This window comes from Eurytemora carolleeae, unplaced genomic scaffold (assembly GCF_000591075.1).
Source record: "Eurytemora carolleeae unplaced genomic scaffold, Eaff_2.0 scaffold156, whole genome shotgun sequence".
Lineage (NCBI taxonomy): Eukaryota > Metazoa > Arthropoda > Copepoda > Calanoida > Temoridae > Eurytemora > Eurytemora carolleeae.
In genome coordinates this window covers 116,614-123,717 of record NW_019396479.1, presented here as the reverse complement: position 1 = coordinate 123,717, position 7,104 = coordinate 116,614, and the positions used below count along the sequence as shown (strand labels likewise).

Here is a 7,104-nt window from a genome sequence, read left to right as displayed (position 1 = left end):
ATTTGGAGAAATGTCTTTGATTTAGACAATCCTTTGTTTGAAAAATGTTAAGAAATGATACAAAACTTCTAGATTTAAGTTGGACTACAGAAAAGGTATCGCTTAACGTTTAAATCAAAGGTTATAAAAGATGAAATGAAATTCAATGCAAATCTTCTTCTCTAAATAATTTCATTTCCATGTAAAAAATGTCTTAACTTTTCGGTACAACTTTATTAGTCATAATTAGGCACTATTTATTAGAATTGATAAATATTTCTCATCATTGAGAAACCTGTCATGCCACTATGTCGAAAAATTTGTAAAAACTTTGATTTAAACTTATAAAGAAGTTTTAAAAACATTATGTGTTAAACAGGCACATTTTGATGTATTGCGCATGCTCACTTCTGCATAGATGAGGCTCGGTCTGCCTAGGAAATCTGGGAGGCTCGTGTCTGCATAGCGGAGGTTCATGGCGTCCGGGGGATACTAAAGGATTGCCATTTTAGGTAATTATAATACAGAGAGCAACAACCGGTTCTATTTTTTTTTAAAGCAGCCTTCCAATTAAAATCTACTTAAGTTAGAAACTAAAAAGCCTAAGGGGTTTGTTCAGAGATACAAGATGGGCCGATCTGCAGTACAATCTAGAGATGATTTCAAGGATGTACATAGTTAGGATGGCTGAAGCGACTAATCAGAGTTGATTTCAAGAATGTACATAGTTAGGAAGGCAGAAGCAACTAATCAGAGATTATTTCAAGGATGTACATAGTTAGGAAGGCTGAAGCGACTAATCAGGGATGATTTCAAGGATGTACATAGTTAGGAAGGTTGAAGCGACTAATCAGAGATGATTTCAAGGATATACATAGTTAGGAAGGTTGAAGCGACAAATCAGGGATGATTTCAAGGATATACATAGTTAGGAAGGTTGAAGCGACAAATCAGGGATGATTTCAAGGATATACATAGTTAGGAAGGTTGAAGCGACAAATCAGGGATGATTTCAAGGATGTACATAGTTAGGAAGGTTGAAGCGACTAAACAGGGATGATTTCAAGGATGTACATAGTTAGGAAGGCTGATGCGACTAAACAGGGATGATTTCAAGGATGTACATAGTTAGGAAGGTTGATGAGACTAATCAGGGATGATTTCAAGGATTTACATAGTTAGGAAGGCTGAAGCGACTAATCAGGGACGATTTCAAGGATGCATATGGTTAGGAAGGCTGAAGCGACTAAATACCCCAGAAGAATTTCTGTTTCGGAGCATTTTTGAAGTGTTTCCCGTTCTAACCATTCAAATTACGTCGAACTCGACAGTCGACAGCCACATAGAGCCAATGGTAAAATTATGCCTTTTTGTAGTTTTGTATTTATTTTAAGAGATATAAACTTGAATCTTAAATTAAATAATTGTTAGAACAGCGACTAGTATATATATGGACGGTTTCCAGGGAATTTAGACGCATATCTGTTGATACCTATTTCATGAAGTCTTGAAAGATCGTCTTCCAAAATGATTTTTTTTTGATTTGTTATTTTCTGAAGAAGTTTGTGTTCTCAATCTCAAATGAGTGTTACTTCTATGATTTTCCCTGATTATAAAAATTCTGGACATTTTCGGCCAAGTATCATTTTAGAGATAATTTAAGAATTTGATCTAATTTTTTTTAATATTCGATTAAAGTTTAAAACCTTAAAAGATTCAATAAGATTAATTACATTAAAAATAAGAAGGACTTGGCAGAAGCACAAGTAGATGAGATAGCAAATCAGATCAAATTCTTAAATTATCTCTAAAAAAATACCAACAAGAGATAAAGCATTAGATGAAGCAGTAGAACATTATAATAAGAAGAAGTGGTAGGCCAAGAAGAACTATAAGCAGAAGTACAAACATAAAGAGAGGAATAATAAGTTATTTAACATCCTGTGATTTCCAGCCAAAGCTGGTTCGTTCGATTTAGTTCATATTCGTGCTCCCACTTTACGAACGGGCACAATCAATATACCCTGAAGATTTAGTTTATAATGCTATAAGCAAAGCTTCCTCTTTATCACTCAGATTAAAGACTCCTGTCAGTTTAGAATTTATTTGTAGACAGTAATCCAAAAACAGGTGAAAACTGAAATATAAAATAATTTATAAAAATATATACAAACAAGTACGAAAAATGAAATTTTTATAACGCGGCTTTTTAGATTTTATATGTTGGACTTTTTAGGACAATATAGTTTTTATGAAAGAATACAAAAATAAAAACTTACATTACGGTGGGTATCCATTTACATGAGAGCACAGTAGTTCACAGTTTACGTTTCACAGTTCAATGCTTGCATACTCATCAATCGATCAATAATGTCTAAACGAATTATTGATTAACTGATTATAAAAATATTTATATAAATCGTTTACAAACATTTTTTAATTATTTCTTTTAACATTTTCAGAAACAATTTATTTATTCACCTGTAGGACCATTTTAGTTTACATCGACCTACAGAGATTCTCAAACTCCACACCAAGAGTTCTAATTAAATAACAACGTTATTTATTTACTATTGAATTGTTAGATTTCAATAACATTAATTTTCACAAATTGTTCAGTGTTTTTTATTATGTGAAATTGATCTACCTTTCGGGACTTGAAGGCTTGACAAAGTCCAGGTTGAGCACAGCAGTTTACACTGTACTAAAGGGTAGGTTTCCAGCACTGGTTTCAGTTTTCTATAAAAGTTACTTATAGAAAACCGTAGTGTATTTTTGTATGCATACTTAGAAAATACATTTTAGATTTAATACCTATTTAATCTTTGTCGAGAGAAACTTCGACCGTTCAACCTTTACACGCTGCTCAGTCTATAAAAATGCTTTATTAGTTTTTGCATATTTTTTAGAAGAATGTTTTTTCTTCTCTTACCCAAAAGGGAGTTTTAGACCACTGCAGCGCTTGTGTAAAAAGGTTGCCCAAGTTTCGGCAGAAACGCAGCCTCTACTTAGATCTATTAAAAAGGGTTTGTATTAAAATCTTTTTAAATGCATTTTTTACAAATGTACAATTTTTAAAACTTATAAACTCATACCTATATATATTCCAGGTACAAAGATTGTGATAGGTTTATACATCCTAATCACATACTTGTAGTCCAACTACGCGCTTTAAACTTTCTCATTCTTTCTGAAAAAGATTTCAGAAATTAATATTTTCTTTAATGAAAGTTTTTTAAATATAGGATAAATATTGATTAAATATTGGCTAGGTATCTTTTAGATAAAATCCATATAAAATTCATGGTTCTGAATATAAAATGTTTATGATTTCAGACAGTAAACTCAAAAGTTTTACATTTCAGTTTTAAGAATGAATTTTCATTTAAATAGTTTTGAAGATTTTTTGAGTAAATATTTACTTTGACAATTAAACAAGATCAAATATAATCAGATTGAATCTTGCTTCTATATCTTCAATCTTCAGGTCTTGAATCATCTACAGGATCATCCGAAGGGTTTACCGAATCGTCTTCAACCTATACAGTAGAATTTACACATCCTGTATAACAAGGAGAAGATTATGCAGAATAGCATGGCAAAAGTGAAACAGAAGAACAATCTGAAGGACAAACAGTGGAATAACATGTAGAAAAACAAGGAAAATAACAAACAGAGTACTGGGTCAAAAAGAAAAAGCATATATTTAGCAGAATATTGCTGGAAAATAGAAACAGAAGATCAAGAAGAAAGACAAAAGAAGATCAAATGAAAGAAAATGCAGAAAAACAAGGAAATGAACAATGTCAAGAAGGACAAGAATAGGTTCAAATAAAACAACGAGTAAAATAATAAACTATAGAACAGAAAGAAGAAACAGAGGATCAAGTAGAAAGCAGGGGCGGACGTAAACATTATCTCATGGTGGGGGGCAAAATTAAGCGCGCAACAAAAAATCTTGCCGCCCCCACCCCCCTACTAAAATTGAACACAAAGCAGTAAATTCCTATCTTTTATTTGTTAAAAAATATAGGTTTACAAACTCTAGTACTTTCTATCTGTAAAATCTAATTCTGCCCTACTTTCTGTCTGAAAACTCTAGTTCTCCTACTTTCTATCTGTAAATTTTAGTTCTCTTCTACTTTCTATCTGTAAAATTTAGTTCTGCCCTACTTTCTGTCTGAAAACTCTAGTTCTCCTACTTTCTATCTGCAAACGCCAGTTCTCCCACGTTCTATCTGTAAACTCCAGTTCTTCTACTTTCTATCTGTAGACTCCAAATCTCCTACTTTCTATCTGTATGTCACAAAATGCCAGTTTTCCAGAGTCAAGCTTTTTAAATGTTAAAATTTAATTAAAGAATTCGGTTAACAGGGGGGCTCAGCTAAAACAGCCCCAGGCTATTGTGTCCGCCTGCTGCGGAAAATAATATTTTACATATTGTGATTTTTAAAAATTAATTCGTAAATATTGTTTTTTTCTGCAGAAATAAATTATTTGATTTGATTTGAGAAGCTTAACTACACAAAACGCATTGTATTTCTGTCTTCTCTACTAGGGTGTAAGCCACTGAAGCCAGGTCTCTTCAACGCGAGGTTTTACACCTATAACTAACTATTTATTGAAACATAAGGTTACAGGTCAAATAGGGTGACCGGCGTAACGGGTACCCAACTATGACATATGATTTTACAGGTATATTAGTATAATAATGAAGAGAGAAAAATTTTAATGGGTATTTCAGGCAATTTATTTAATTCTATTTTCGTGTGTCTTTCATCCCTTTATGTTTTATTCTTGTTTCCTGTTTCATATCATAAAGTTCCCTTAGGGGTTGGCGCCCCCCCCCCCTGCTCCAGTATCCCAGGGTGGGGCCCAGGCCCCCCTGTAGTCCGCCCATGGTAGAAAGACTAACGAAAGAACAAGAGAAGAACATGCAGAAAAACAAGCAGAGTTATAAAGAAAAGAACAAATAAAGGACAAGGAGAAGATTAAGCAGAGGAGCACGGTATAAAAGAGAAACAGAAGATCAAGATGAAAGACAAATAGAAGAACAAGTAGACTTACAATTAACGACAAAATAAGTAGAAGATTAAGTAGGAAACCAGCAGAAAATCAAGCTGAAGATTAATTAGAAGAAACAGCAGAAAATCAAGCAGAAGATTTAGTACAAAGAACCAGAAGAATTAGTGTAAAGAACCAGCAGAAAATCAAGCAGAGGATTTAGTACAAAGAACCAGAAGAAAATCAAGGAGAAGATTTAATGTAAAGAACCATTAGAAAATCAAGAAGAAGATTAAGCAGAAGAACCAGCAGAAAATCAAGCAGAAGATTTAGTACAAAGAACCAGAAGAAATTCAAGGAGAAGATTTAGTGTAAAGAACCAGCAGAAAATCAAGAAGAAGATTAAGTAGAAGAACCAGCTGAGAATCAAGCAGAAGATTTAGTATAAAAGAACCAGCAGAAAATCAAACAGAAGAAAGAAACAAGAGGAAAACCAAGCAGAAGATTAAGTAGAAAAACTAGAAGTTATAGTGTGAAGAACCAGCAGAAAATCAAGAAAAAGATTAAGTAGAAGAACCAGCAGAAAATCAAGCAGAAGATTTAGTATAAAGAACCAGCAGAAAATCAAACAGAAGAAAGAAACAAGAAGAAAACCAAGCAGAAGATTAAGTAGAAAAACCAGCAGAAGGTTTAGTGTGAAGAAACAGCAGAAAATCAAGGAGAAGATTAATTTGAAGAAACAGCAGAAAATCAAGGAGAAGATTAATTTAAAGAAACAGCAGAAAATCAAGGAGAAGATTAATTTAAAGAAACAGCAGAAAATCAAGGAGGAGATTAATTTAAAGAAACAGCAGAAAATCAAGGAGAAGATTAATTTAAAGAAACAGCAGAAAATCAAGGAGAAGAAGAGGTGAAGGACATACATGAAGAACAAAGAGGAGGCCAATTTTCCTGGAAGACAAGTCAAAAGTATAATTGCAGAAGATGTTAAGAATTTATAGTCATACAAAAGATCAAGCAGAAGGATAAACAGAAGAGACAAATGTCGACTTTATTGAAGAAGATAACATAAAAAACATTTCGCCGTTGTGTCTCAAAGTCTCATTCTTCTTGAGTTAAACTGCAGATTTATACAAGGTGTCCCAATAAACATGGTAATTCAGTGACGAATTCGACACCGTCTTTGTTATGAAAAAGCATTGTAATACCTAATTTCAAAAGCCATAATATTATCATGTCTGCTAGAGTTTATTTAATGAAAACGGTAAATGGCAGTAAAGAGATGTGTCTATAATGTTGTTAACCATTAATTTAAAACCTCTATAAAATGTCGTCTTCAACTTGAATCTCCTGTCGGAGACAGCCAAACCAAATTTTCAGCCCCCAATTCCCTTTGTCCTCCTCCGACGGAGCTTAAAATATTTTCGTTGTTGTGAAATCATTAAAGTTAAGCAAAATATTTTCATAAGAAGCATTAGTGAATTTCGTTAAATATTCAACAAAGTTAAGTTAAAAAAAACGTATTTCAATACTGATCAACAATAAGTCACCCCCGACCATCCTTAAATAATTCGTAAGAATTTTTCTACTATTAATATTCATTATAACATTGTACAAGTAACCATGACCTATAATTTATGTTATTTTTTAGGAAATAAAGATTTTGTTATCGAATTTCTGAGACGGGGTTACTCTGTTGTGTGTATTTGTGCGGCGTATCGGGAAAGAATTGTCCGGGGAAAATATACATCCCCCACCAGAATCCTAACTGGCCTATTATCCTGATTTGTCTAGCGTGTTGCTGTCTTCCGTCAACAAATGTCTCCGCAAGATGAAAAGTAAAGACAGACAAGTTTACTCTGTTTGTATGCTGTAATTTTCTTATTTTACTATGCCGTATGCAGTCAAAACATAAACAAACAAGATGTAAACATAGCAGACGAAAATTTTACGGATTACAGCCAATTACAGCTTTCTCAATAGGTATCACTAATTTAAAACAGAATTATTTTAAAAGACGATATCGAATTCGTCATTATTCCCATGTACAATGAACCCCCCAAAAAAACTGAGGTTAATCAGTTTAAATTGAAGATTTAGAAATCCCCTAAATATGCTTAG

General features: G+C 33.0%; 1 long non-coding RNA gene across 1 annotated transcript; it reads right to left on the bottom strand.

Moving 5' to 3' along the window:
• Nucleotides 1–2,067: 2,067 nt before the first annotated feature.
• LOC111704023 (uncharacterized) lies at nt 2,068–4,644 on the bottom strand. The gene is made up of 7 exons (XR_002765729.1): nt 3,075–4,644; nt 2,912–2,993; nt 2,794–2,850; nt 2,627–2,718; nt 2,461–2,521; nt 2,259–2,353; nt 2,068–2,116 (listed from the first exon to the last, which is right to left on the bottom strand). It is a non-coding gene; the product is annotated as an uncharacterized LOC111704023 (long non-coding RNA).
• Nucleotides 4,645–7,104: the final 2,460 nt, after the last annotated feature.